General features: G+C 45.9%; 1 long non-coding RNA gene across 1 annotated transcript; it reads right to left on the bottom strand.

Moving 5' to 3' along the window:
* Positions 1–2,241: 2,241 nt before the first annotated feature.
* On the bottom strand, positions 2,242–8,532 carry LOC120843490. Its single transcript, XR_005716200.2, has 3 exons — positions 8,440–8,532; positions 5,676–5,723; positions 2,242–2,400 (listed from the first exon to the last, which is right to left on the bottom strand). It is a non-coding gene; the product is annotated as an uncharacterized LOC120843490 (long non-coding RNA).
* Between the last annotated feature and the right edge of the window lie 5,551 nt (positions 8,533–14,083).

Raw genomic sequence — 14,083 nt, forward strand, 5'->3', positions numbered from 1 at the left:
ATTTGCGCGTTTTAGTCGTAAAATGCTTTAAGATATTATCAAAACTGATGGATGTTGCTATGTCCTGCTCCACAAAGGGCAGCATCAGCCAACGAAGCCGTTCCTGCGACATCGTGGATCTTAACTAGGTCTTTACATGTGCGAGCTTCAAAATTGTCCTTTCGCACGAGCAACTGGTTACAGGAATCGTGGAAAAAAGTTGAAGAGCGCGAGAAAAGTCCTTGAATACTGACTTGTCCAACCGATTTTCTTTGAGTGAATCCAGCCAGTCACAGTCGGTCATGCTGTTTGCTTTTTCGTCGCTGGTTCGGGACTTCAGGAGCCGCATTTCAGCACGCAAGCTGTGGGGATCTACCTCAAAAAAGCTACAAATAAGAGATATTTGTTCGTCACTCGCAGAGAGGCCCAGAAGGTTCTGGACAGCACACACAAGCTCAAACGTTTCTTGTGTGAACCTTTCTTCGATCCCTCGAACACAGGAGTCAAGCATCGAAAAGAAAACACCGACACGAAATTCCTCCTTTTTTGACGCATAGAGACATTAATTCGCCCAGTTTTGGTCAATTCGCTTCGATACCTTTTTTCTTCAAACTTCGTTAATCTCGATTTCATTCATCTCGCAGATCGAAGAAACTTCCGCAAACATCTTTTCAAAAACTGTCCCATCTTGCCTCATCTCTCGCAGCACTTTTCGCAGATGCCTAACTTCATTGAGTGCAGTGGTAAGGTTAATTTTAGGGTCCTGAAGAGCTCGGCTAACCTTCAAAATAAGCTGTAGAATAGGGTGAGCTATTTCCATGCTGCAGACAAAGTCAAAGCTCATCACCTGGGAAAAGAGTCTTTTGCCTTTTGCTTTCGTCTCCGGGTGCTTTGTGGAGTCCACAATCATTCTTACTGCACTCGACAGTTCGCTGTAGCTCTCACGAACGGCCTTTACTGCTTCAGCACGACATGCCCATCTGGTTGTAGACAAAGACTTCAAAGTTTTCAGCTGTGTGCCGACAGTTCGGAAAATTCGCTCAAAACAGTAGGGCGCACAACACTGTTTTCAATAAAGTTGTACGCAAGTTGCACAACGCCAAAGAAATCAAACATCATTCTGTTTTCTGCTCAAGACAAACACGCATCGACAAGCACCAGGTTTAAGCTGTGGGCATAGCAGTGAACGTAGACCAGCTTGTTGTTCTGCTCTTTGCACTTTGCTTGAACGCCAGCAACGTGCCCTTACAAGTAGAAGCCCCGTCAAAGCAGACGGAACTCGCAAAATTCCAGGAAACATTGATGGCGGTGAGAACTGCGTGCAATGTGGAAAACACAAAGTCGCTGTCTATATTTTTAAGCCTTTCGAGAGTAAGGAAGACCTCCACTGGCCTGTTCATAATTTCGCAGAAGTACCTAATAACAAGGGAGAGTTGTTCATGATGACCGCAGTCACTTGTTTCGTCGCACATGAGCGAGACTGTTTTACCTTCTATGGGGTGGACAATCGAAGAAAAAATGGCTGCATGCAGTGACTCTAGGATGTCATTTTGTATTCTGTTGCTGATGTATGAGGCGTTCTTTGGGCCTCACTCTAAGTGGCCCCGCAAAACGGGGTCGTACTTCTTTAAGATATTAACTATCTCTAAATATAGACCTTGCTCTGCGCTTTCATTATTTTCACTGTGCCCTCTGAATGGCCATCCTCCCTTTGCGAGAAGAACAACGATGTCAGTAAGGCTCTTTAGCACCTCACGATTCTGTTTTCCTTTTCCTTCAACTTCAGATGCTCGTCGTTCAAAGCTTTCATCCAGCATTGAAGCAATCGATTTGTTTGCTTTAGAGCAATTCCATCACATGACACTGTTAAGATGGCCCTCAGACCTTCCATGCTGATTAAACCTTTCTATTGCTTTCTTCCAAGTTCGAAGCCCAGTTCAAACAAAGGATGGGTCTAAATGTGCTTTCGATATACCACTCCTCGGCGGAAACGCCCGACATCAAAAGCAAAAAGCTGCATCTTTTGCTGGACTGTATTCAAGCCAGCTGAACTTTTCAAACCAGTGTTCGCAAAAGCTGCGCTTTCGATTATTCATTTCTGTTTGGGCATAGCTGCCTAGATGAGGCTGAAAAGGACCCCGTGCTTGCCTGGCTTGCTTGTCCAGGTCGCTAGTCGGCATTGGCAGCGACGGGTCGTCGTCAGACACCTGGTTCTGGTTGGCGGAAAACGTTGAGCAAAATCTCGGATGCTCATCTGGTGCATAACGATGTGGCTTGGCGTCGTGGCACAGCTTGGCGTCGGCACACAATTTGGCGTCGTGGCACAGCATGGTGAAGTGGCGCAGTCGTCAGCTTGCTGGTGGCTGAACATCTTTTCCGGTTCATTTTGTTCATGCTGCTCTTTGCAGCTTGTTGACTGTCCTGCAAATAAATAAGAGAAGTATAACTTTTTAGTTTTCTTTTTATCTGTTAACATGGCGCTTAGAACACGCTCGAAAAGAAGTCTGAGTAAACAATTACAGGACCAACTGCGCCAATAATAAATATATATTCCTGGAAATTTTACGACAGCTTTCTCATCGACAGCTCAGCGTAGTCTCTCCAAGCTAACAACAGCAACCGCTGCTCGGAGGCGAGCCAAACACAGCCTGCTGATTGTGTTTTCTACGTTTTAACGTAAACAACATTTTTGAAAAAACTAGGTTGCTAAAAAGCTAGTTTTTTTATGTCGGTGACGTTAGTCGCGCTAGAGTTACTAGTCTGGCCGAGGAGCACTACCTTCTTTGTTCATCGCGACAGAAGTTCGCGCCCTTTTTGTATAGTTAATAATTTCTAGAGAGATAATCGTGCACAGAGCGTATACACGACTCAAACATTTTAAGACTGCGTTTTATTAATGGTGAGCACTGGCGCTGGGCACGGAAATGCCCCGAGTTGCTGAGTACGTCGGTGAAGACAGACGGGGCTCTAATAGAAACGTTGCTAAATTTGTTAGACGCTTTTTCTTTTGTGAGGACTTAAACATTCATGAGTGGGTGCGTCTCTCACTCTCTCTGTTGCCTTCGTTCGTGAGGCACTTCATTCACCTCAACAAGATCAGTCATTTTGCTCAACGGGGTCCTGTTAAGGTGCCACTCTATCATCTACGAACAGACTTCTTAGAATGATACCGACACGTGCTGCTATATCGAGACTTCTAAGGAAAAGGATATGAATAATTTAACCAACTAAACTGAGCTCTGGAATGAATTTAATTGTGCCTTCACCAGCGAAGAAAAATACTGCAAGGTCAGTTTACTCGTTTTTTTTTTTCTTGGAAGGATTGCATTATGTGAATGAAACGGCCTCTAGGAAACCTTCGTACAAGCACTGAACGTCCCTTAATTGACTCATCCAATCACCAAACCAGTACCGATGTGCACGGTGGACCCCTTCTTTCATTTCTAATAACTTGCACTGTTCTCTCTTTCTATACTGCTCCGGCAATTTATGGGGTTCTAAAGTAGCGGTGTCGTTTGCATGGGCACTGGCAGGATCTTCTTTCTAATATTTGTCACACATTCAGTTTTAATATGCGGCCACTAAACTACCAGTATATACCATGGAAACGTTCAAAATATTTTCACTATTTGGACACTCAAAAAAACTTCAAATTAATTAATCAGATAGCATGAACGATGTGAAATGACAGAAATCTGATATTCGTCCACCCGATTAAGTTACCAAGCTTTCACCTAATTACGAAATATAAAGGCAATGTCTCAATGGGTCCGGCTACCAGAGGGCCAGTACTTCTGAGGACTGTCCTGCGAGTTTGGATGCAAGCAAGTTGGTCGTTCAGCTCGATCACCAGGTAGACGGACTTACCTACCTATCTCAACAAGCTGAAAGCCAACCTGAAGGCTCCGGCTCCTTGGAATCGCCGTGCACTTTGTTATTTCTCAGGATTCATCATCTATAGCATGCAAGCTGCCTGCCTCAAATGTTTTAGCTATTGGCTCCATTCAACCACCTGCTCTGGAGAAATGTGAAATAGATGTGTGTATTAGAGGAAGACGACGGCTTTAACAAGGCAAAGCAGACACTGCTGCGTCAGGCTCTTGGTGTATCGCAACCACACTGAGGAACTGATCGTGAATGTGCCACACCTCCAGAGGCAGTTGGACCAGTGTCGTCACACAACATCTACGGAGTCAAAAGGCCCATAGGAGGTTAACCTTCTTCCAAGAATTCCATGACACATGCATGCCTATCAACGGAATGAGGTAAGGCAATGGATAATGCCGTACAACCTTGAACAATATGCCAACAGGCTGCATTAATGCCACCAGAAGCGGAGCCGCAAGCTTGGCCAGAACCCACGGTTCCATGGACAAGAATTTACATGGACTGCCTTGCACCTATTGAAGGTAAAACGGAGCTAATTGTGGTAAACAGTTACCAAGATTGAAAGAAACCACTGGCATCAGCAGCTAGCCAACTCCACTGCAACAGTCGAATATCTGAGGAACACGGTCGCCTGGTTAGGACTTCCTGTTTGCTTGGTGTCCAATAATGTAATACCATTCCCCGGCACGCTGTTTACCGAGTTCATTACTCAGAATGGAATTGGCCACCTAAGGACTGCACCTAACTATCCACAGTCAAACAGACTTCCCGAGAGAGCTGTCAGAACGATCAAGGACAGTCTAAAGAAACTCTCGGGTGGTTCTTTCGCCGCATACTTGCCAAGATGGCTCCTTGTGTACCGTCGCACACCGCCTACCACAGGAGGACAATCTCCAACAGGGCTCGCGTTCAACTTTTGTCCTAAAGTTTGCTGCATGGACCTCATCACTGAGACCCAGGAGCCAAAGGTAGACCTGGAAAGACCTAGCATCCTCAAAGAAAGCAGCCCTGTTTTTGAAAGAAACATGGGAGCTGTAGAACAATGGGGACCAAGATCATCTTCCAGGTTGTCGAAAACTGCATGACTTTGGTAAAACCCACCATGGCACAATGAAGCACCACCTGGACCAGTTGTGCCCCAGACGCTTTAACTCAACTCGTTTTAGTCAGATGATGAAATTACCACTGGGCACTAACTTGATTGGCAGTTAACAAGTGAAAGAACCAGGCTTTGGACCAGGAACTGAGCATGCATTTTAAGCAGTGCAAGGATGCCCCACTCAGGCACGGACGACACCAACCAAGATGAACCTTTAGCTTGTGCGGCAAAGTGTTGGATCAGGCCACCACCAGGGGTCAGTGTTTCTGGGGGTTTTCCTGTGCAACGGCCATGGGCTTTCTCTCTTTTCCCCCACTTTCCAGTGACCATGTAACAAACATGTATGACACGGCCATGTCAATTATTCCCTAATAAACAAATAGGTATGTTCCTTGCACTCCATGGATGAAGCAGCCACCAACAATTTCAACATTGGTCTGTATGGAGTCACAAAAAAGGAAATAAAAGAACTCCTGACACACAACTATTCTTGATGCATGCACACAATTGGCCAGCAGCTTCCTTGCAACATCCTGGGCACAGCAACAAAACCCAGACCTTACACCTGTTACACTGAGTACGAGCGTCCGACAAAAACTAACTCACGGAAAGGAAAAGGGCGGCAGTTAGGTCTACTGCAAACAAACTAACACACAGATATCTGACAATAATTAAGTCTGCAACTACAATGACATAAAATGAGACAGACCCAAAAGCTGCAACCGATGACCATGGAGGGGACATGGGTCTCGTGCCTCTGCAAGAAAAAACACAGAAACTGCAAAATTAAAATAGGCAAGTGGATAAACCAAAAGGGTCGGAGGCAAAGCATAGGCTCCCAGAAGCGTAAAGGTGCTGCACGGTGAAGGCTCACATGGAAGGCTCATGAAGTAAAGAGATCGCTTGCAAATGTCTTAAGCAAGTGCAGAAGTGAAAAACTTGAGGATACAGAAAGAGTGCATATTTCGAGGTGTGCGAATGACACGAGGAAAGCGAACAGAAGAATGACAGGGGAAAAGACAAGCTAACATGGGCAGGAAGTCTCTGCATAGGCTTTCATTCAAGACATCAGGAAAGAAAGTGTAGGCTACAAACATCCACATGAAACAAAAAGGGATGAGTGAAACATAAGCAGTGCACAGCACAAGACGGAGGACAAGAAAAAAAAACATGATACAGAAGAGCAAGTTTGCATGACAGCGAAAACTTCACATAGGCCTACACGCGGAGCAGAAGAAAAAGTGCTCCCCACAAAGAACCGTAGCAAGCGTAAAAAAATTCAGAGGCTTCATGCAGCCATACGCACAGAGCACAATAAAAAGAAAAGCTTCCCACAAACATCTGAAGCAAGCGTAAAAGTAAAAGAATATTCTGGGACTTCACTCAGGCCTACATGCAGAGCATAAGAAAAAGAGCTTCTCACAAAGAGCTGAAGAAAGTGTGAAGAAAATTGAGCGGCTTCACACAGGCTTACACACAGAGCACAAAAAAAAACCAAGCTTCCCACAAAGAGCTGAAGAAAGTGTGAAAACAATTTAGAGGCTTGACGCAAACTTACACGCAGAGCACAAGAAAAAGAAAGGATTCCCACAGACATCTGAACCAACCATGAAAAAAATCCAGAGGCTTCATGCAGGCTTGCATGTAGAGCATAAGAAAAAGAGCTTCCCACAAACATCTTATGTGCGAGCGAAGGCAAAGCTGGAAGCGCGAGCACGAAAGCTCCGTTCGTTCAGGCTTTGCTCGAGCGCGCGAGCTGGGCAGAAACGCAAAAAGCGCTGCTCTCGCGCTTTTAGCTTTAGTTTCGCTCGCAGATAAGGTGAAACGAAGTATAGTAAGCGTAAAAAAAATTCAGAGGCCTCACATAGGTTTACAGGCAGAGCCTAAGAAAAAAAGCGTTCCACAGACTTATAGACGCTTTACACACGCGCCAAATTACAGCCACCATTGCTGACCTTCTGTTGTCTTACCGAGATGCCGAGCAACTGAAACGGTAATTGACGATCCTCTACAGTGGCCGATGCTTTAAAAAAGGACACAGGTGAATCTAATATGGCAATAACCTGGCCTGCTATGGTAATGATGAAGTGAAATAAACGAAGTAAGAGGAAACAAAAACTGAAGGTCAGTTATGGCGGCGTCCATGCACAGCTGCTGCAAAGCGTCTATAGCAAGCGTAAAAAAATTCAGAGGCCCCAGGCAGAGCACAAGAAAATGGGCTTCTCACAGACCCATAGCAAGCATAAAAAAGTACAGATTCTTACAAGCACAGCATAAGAAACTTCCCAGAAACATGTGTAGCAAGCATAAAAAAATGCAGAGGCTTCACGTAGGCTTACATGGAGATCACAAGAAAAAGGGCCTCGCACAAACAACCGTTGCAAGAGTAAAAAAAATTCAGAAGTGCCTCGGTAAACAAGGAATGCAACAAATGAAAGCTGCCCTTAACACAAAGAAGAGCGCAAAGTAAAAACAAAAATGAGAACGGGACAACAGTTTCATCAACTAAGGCAATCTAAAACACTAATTCCTTCTCCGAGGTCCTGCCATCCACTTGCTGCCGAAGTCCCTGCGTTCAGCTGCCCCAGCCGCCAACTCGCGACTTTTTTCCCGAAGGAACACTTGCAGCCGTGCATGGCAGAATCGCCTGATGAGCTTCATTTTGATTTCATGGCAGTCGGGCAGCTGGACACATTGGCTCGCTGCCGCCATCCTCGCCGATAGGCCGTCCAGGATGCCCCGTGCATGCATCAAATCCGCAATGAGGCTGCGAAAGACACTTCCACAAGTTGTGAAGAGGGCGCGTGCAGCTTCAGAGGGGCAGGTCATAGCGTCAGGGACATAATTCTTTAGCCTGAGGAGGCTATTTGCAGGTGCCATGGGGACTTGAACAGCTGCAGCACACGTGTCACATGTAGCATTATTTTTTACAACTCTTCGTACCACATAACCGCAGTAATAGTCAAAGCTATTCTCCTCAGGTTGTGACATGGTGAGTTCTACCTCCTCAAGAAAAATGTCGGTGGGCACAGCAGGTTGTACATCCAAGTCTGCGAGGTAAGCCAGGTAAAAGGAGGCATCGTCCAGTTCGTAGGACCCTGCCTTGAGCGCCTTGAGGTACTGCGAGAGTGTGATTTTCAAGGTCGTCTTAAACTCCAAGAAATTGGGATAGGGTTACCCTGTCGCACTACCCAAAAAAAGTTTTCATGGCAGTCGTGCGTGAATCTGGATGTGAGCACGAATAAAAAAGAGTGTCTCTCAATGAGACTTTGCTGCAGGTCCAGAATGGACTTGGTAGAGAGGATTACCCCCGCCTGCACTGGCTTGAACGCCCCATCCCCAATAGTGAGGTGGAGAAAAAGATCCTTAAATTTGACCAGAAAGTCAAGGGTGTTCTTGTAGCAGGCCTCATTTTGCCTGCTGATTGCAAGGACTGGGTGCCTGCTGCTCATAAGATCAAACCATTTGTTGACCTGTTCCAAGAACCAAGCCGTGGTGAGGAAGTTGGTGCTCCAGCCATGATTCTCCACCAGGAAGCGCAGGGCAGTGGCCGTGGAGTGACTGAGGATCCGTAAGGCAGTGCTCACCTACAAACACGGAAATGCTCTAGATCATCAAGTGTATGCAATGTTTGGTAAACTCGACTGAAGGAATCAATGATTTGAAACTTCCCCCTCAGTCAATTAAAGGACAGCATGGGCACTAAACGAAGAAAAGGCTGCTAACTTCCATTCCTGTTGTCCATACGAATGGTTTTTGCTGGTTTTTTACGAGTTTTTGCCACACTCTTAAAGTTGGCAGTGCCACTTCATGAGCAAAACATTTTTGCTTTTACATTAGCAATGGTGATGAATACCAGCACTGATGTAAAGTACACTCCATGGTTACTTCGGTAGCTGTGCGTTGCTAAAAGTGCCACCGACTCCGATTTGTGAACCACTGACTGATTTTGTTGAAAACACTTTAAGGGAAGCTAAAGAGGTGCTCCAAAAAAAATGAGTTAGAGGTAAATTCTTCCGTATTTGTATTCTACAAATTTGAATATGCACTATTTGCTCAAGAAGTATCACCCAACGCAAAGAAATATTTAAAAAATTCACTCGGCATAATGTCACGTCAAGAACTTTCATTTGGCCACCGAAGCTGAAGCACCATCTCTCGTACAGTGTTACGGCACATGTGACCAGCCTTGCGGAATGCAGCGCTTTTTTATTCACGTGAAATGGTGCGTCATCTGCTACAGACGCCTAGTTCCCGCTACAATCTTTCACGCCTGACCAACATCCGCTAAATCTTTCATGAAAGTTTATAGGTGTACTAAACTTATGTCAAAACAAACAGGCGAGCGAAAATCGTGAGCATGAGGTGAATCGCACACAGTTTGTCGACCTCTCAAATAAGCTTGCAATAGCTGCAGAGATTCCGAGGATCCTTGTTGCGACGCTGCTGTCTCTCAGAAATTTCCTTTTTGCTTCTTACACCTCGGGAGCGCGGGGCTTCAGCGCTATGGTCAAAATGCTTTGATGGCTACTCCGGGCCTCAAATTGACAAATAATTTTAATATTCGTGATACTGGAGGCCATGTGAAGATGATGCAAGTGTTTTTAAAGGTACAAAACCGCTTTAGTTTCCCCTTAAGCAAGCACGTGCGAATAACGAATTTTATGTTTCAAGCGAAAAAGAAGCTAATAGTGACTTGGGTCGAATAATTTCGAATCGCATATTGAATTCTTGCTGTGCCTTTCTGATACTGCCATTGCGCCCAGCTTCCGCCATCTTGACAGTGTTGATGTCAAGATGGCGGAAGGTAGCTTAGCTTAATGGAAGCTAAGCTAAGCTAGCTTCCGGTCGTGTGTAACTAGCTTAGCCAGCCACAAACAAGGTAAGCTACATGCTAACTTAGCTTAGCACTCTTACCTTAGTACACATTTTTCAAAACATTATAGTATTTGAGTGATGGATGAGTGTGAACGTGTATGAATAAATAGTCATTTAAGATATGATATGAAGACTATCATACCTAAAACACCTAATATCAAGGGGCACACAGTAATCCACTGAAATGAGGTTAGACGAGAGTACTTTTGAGTATGTTTTGTTCACGTTCTCAAGGATGTGCGTAAATTCTGCAGTTGTTAATCGAAGCAACAAATGAAGCTTGTAATTTAGTTCTCCTTGTCAACAGCATTTTTCCTGTAGAGATAGCTTTTTAGTGCACAAACTCAGCATGTGAGCAATGATTATACTTTGTAAAGAAAAATCTAGCTGGTTTCATTTAGGCTATTCTCAAGTATCTGCCTACCCACTGCCAAGGCTCAGTTAATTCTGATCTAAATTACTGAATGACTCTCGCGTCAAATAAATCAAGGCCTACATGGAGATTGTAAGTAGATGAGAGATTCGTCAGTCCTCTTGCTATACCCAAATATTTGTTTTAAATCTTAGACTAAAGAATGATGAGCAATGATGCACACAGCTTGACGGTACCTCAGTTGTAGAGTAACAAATATTCATGGTAAAAGCCAGTTTTTTTTTTTTGCCTTGAGGTAAGCACTCATAGTGACCAGGAACATGAACAATCATCACGCTACATTACAATGTTTTCCTGAATTCGTCGCACACGAGCGTGACCTTTTCTTCTCTGGAGGTGTGCCTTCCACTTAATGCACAATCGCAGTGCCTGCGAAATACGCACGATCACGGTGTTTTCTCTGTAAGTGTCGCTTCTCCACAGCGCACCGGTGCTCGTTGAGAAGCGCACTCAACCGCGCTAACTCGCTGCAATCGCGACTTTGCCAGCACTTAGAGACTGTGCACATCACCGAACGAACGGCACGCGGCCAACTCAAAGCACCAAGGGCAACTGATAAGAGCGCTAGAGCGCTCTCGACATCACAGGACACACACGATTGGTAGGTGAGATGATGACGTTTTATTCTAGTAGGGCCGCGCCAATCACGGGCTGCAGATTAGACCTACCTTCCACTACATTAATGGGACGCTTAGTACCTGGGAATGGTGACTAGAATGACGTCACGTGAGAACAGTGTATAGCCATAGGCTGGGGGTGGCAACATGTGCAGCATGTGCTGAGCTGTAAACAATGTTTCATTTTGGCCATTCGTGTGCAGAGATTAGTCATGAGCTGCCCAAATGTTTGCCGAGGCACTTATTGTCACGAGCCCAAGTCAAGTGTTCATGCAGTGCTCGTATGGAATCCATAAGCCTCATTCGACTATCATCACCACAGGGTGCTCTCCTAGACACCGTCAGCATAATTACCTCCATGGTCGCATCAGCAAGGTTACAAAAATTGGAAGTGAAGGAAACACTCCCCCTCTAAACTTCAATTGACATCTCGACGCGTGCAAGATACTGAGGTCAGACGAGTGCTAGTATGCCTGCGATGAGAGAATCATTCCAACACAATATCAATAATCTACCCCTTCATACCACACTGCAACTAAGTGAAAAATGAAGCATGACACCAACTCATCATTTAAAAACAAATTGTGTAAAATACAAAAACACTACAGTTACTAACAAGGATATTATATCTGCAAATAATCAACAGGGAGCTTTGAAGCACTTGAGTAGCCTGACAACAAACTTGCCTTCAAGCCGCCGCCCTAGAGTTCTAGACGACGGCAATGGGAAGCTCCCCTCCAGTAGCAAGTCGTAGCCCGTGCTGCCACATGCAAATCGCATCTGCAGCGACTTCTTCACCGTCTCATTAGACCACTTGGACACCCGTTGCTGGATCTCGATAATGCTGCCAGTTGGTCCGCAGTGAAGATCTTGTGCAAGTGAGACCGGAATGTCGCTTCCCTTGTCTTTTGTAAGGCAGCCTGCCTCACCAAGCGACGATTCTCGTTCTCCAGCTGCTTGATCTTCCGACTCATCTGAAGAAAGACATCTTCAGTGAGCCTAGGTGAAACGGGTAATGGAGAAAGAGGCTGCAGGGTTCGCTCAGAGGTCTTGGCCGCTGGTTGCCTCAAACACGGTACGAGAATTGGGTGTTGCCAACCTCACGAGATCACTCCAAGCAGTGCAAGAACCATGACACATACCCAGCGGGTGGAGGCCGCCGACAACAAGGTGCCGCGGGCAGCTACGCTGGCCTGGCAGCGCTGGTTGTCACTGGTCACCTGCGGCAAAGAGTGCGGTGGTATTGCTACACGTGGGTACGCAGGACCCTGGAAGATGCTTACGAAGCACGTCCTGCTGGTGGTGGGGAGCGGCTGCGTGAGCAGGCCGCCTTGCAATGCTGCTCCAGGGGTCCTGGCCGCTGGTTGCTGCAAACACGGTACGAGAATCCTCGCTTTGCAGAAATATGGGTTCGAGAATAAATGGACTTGTCGCCCTTTCTCTGTTTGTGCTGGCCGAGCGGAGGGACGAAGGCTTCTTTGTATTTACCTCGGGGTGAAAGTTAATCCTCAAGGGGGACAAAAGTGGTTTTGGGGGAGCTCCATCTAGGTCACTGCGACACAATAAGCCAACGGGACGCAGTGGACGTGCCTGCGGCCAGGGAACTCTCGTCTTCTAGCCATGTACTCTCGAACCACTAATTCTGCAAATGGTCCATTGGTGTTGCCCACCTCACGAGATCACTCCAAGCCATGCAAGAACCATGACAGATACCTAGCTGGTGAGGCTGTCATTGCATTACAAGGCAGCTGAGAGTGACGAATGCCTCATGCATTAACTTAACAGAAGCAACAGAATATGAGTTATTGAATTTTGACTTACATTCCCATGAAGCGGGGTTTTGTGCTGTGTCAGGCTGCAACACTGACTGATGGTGTCCCACGCACTCTTGCATAAGGACCACTCCGATTTAAAAAAAAGGTCTCTGGCATGGAACAGAGATGTCAACAGCATACCAAGTCCACATTATTATAGGTCACCTGTGCCTCTTTCAAATCATATCAGTAAAAACATATTAACACAAGATAAATTATTGCTTTTAATTCACTATCATAATCTAGGTAAATACCAAAAGAACAAAAATCTCACTTATCCTCGTTACACGCACTCACTTGACTTTCAGATCTGAAAACAAGCTTGGAACAGCTGTGGCTGTCTGTCTCCTCCAGCCGTCAGAGCACCTCTACTGGAACTGGGAGGGCTCGAAGTGGTCCTGCACCGAATAACGTTTTGGTAGACGTCAAAACTGTGTATTCAGCCGCTCAAGTCACAGTGCAGTTATTCCTTTGACGAGAGGCTCACGCTTTCAAAATACGCGATCTTACAAATCCATCATCGCACGACGCCACAGGCCTGAACCACTCGTCTTTCTGCAGTGAAGCGAAAGCGCACAGGACGCTTCCACGGCAATAGAGAATATATCACAAAATGCACGGTTTTGTCACAGTGCACTTGCGTCCTCCGTGCTCGCGTCACAATATTAACAATGAACAATACCTCACCTCGCAAAGGTACGTCCTGTCGGGAGGTTTCCACCCCGCGCCACGCTTGATTCCTGAAAGCCACAGTTTCCGTCTCCTCGGGGATTTCGGCAGCTTGAACAAGTGAATTCCCCTGGAAGCTCTGTTCCGGCACCTCGAAGCACAATAACGACCCATTTTTCAAACAAGACCGAAACGGCGGAACTCCCGCGGCTACACAAACTTTTTTTTTACGTTATTTCAACGCGCGTGTCCGCGTGCACATTCGTTTATTCCACCATTAAAGAAGGCTGTGACGAAAAGCTTACATGCACCAAGTTTTCAGTCACCGAGCGTTAAATTTTTTAACTCTAGCAACGCTAAAATGAAATTACCGAACCCTACTTTACTAGTGAGGCTCACGAACACCGCTAGGAGAGGTTTTGCGGCTTGTGATTGGTCACGAGCGGCCTGTCAATCAACTTTTCGGCCAATAGATTTTTGCCCCATCAATGAATGGCCAAACTCTCCCAATATACGGCTCTTCGGTGGGCAGGAGGTAAAGGACCAACAACTCTAAAAAAATGTTCGCTACTAACACCCGCAAGAACTTTGAAAGTTGACTTCTCCCGACTCGTCTATTTTATCCCGAACAGCTCGGAGTAACCTGTCATGAGGCACAGAATGATAGAGGTCCTCAGCATCTACAGAGAAAGCCAAGAGAGCATTT

Source organism: Ixodes scapularis, unplaced genomic scaffold (assembly GCF_016920785.2).
Source record: "Ixodes scapularis isolate PalLabHiFi unplaced genomic scaffold, ASM1692078v2 PGA_scaffold13__105_contigs__length_92229423, whole genome shotgun sequence".
In the NCBI taxonomy this organism is placed as follows: Eukaryota; Metazoa; Arthropoda; class Arachnida; order Ixodida; family Ixodidae; genus Ixodes; species Ixodes scapularis.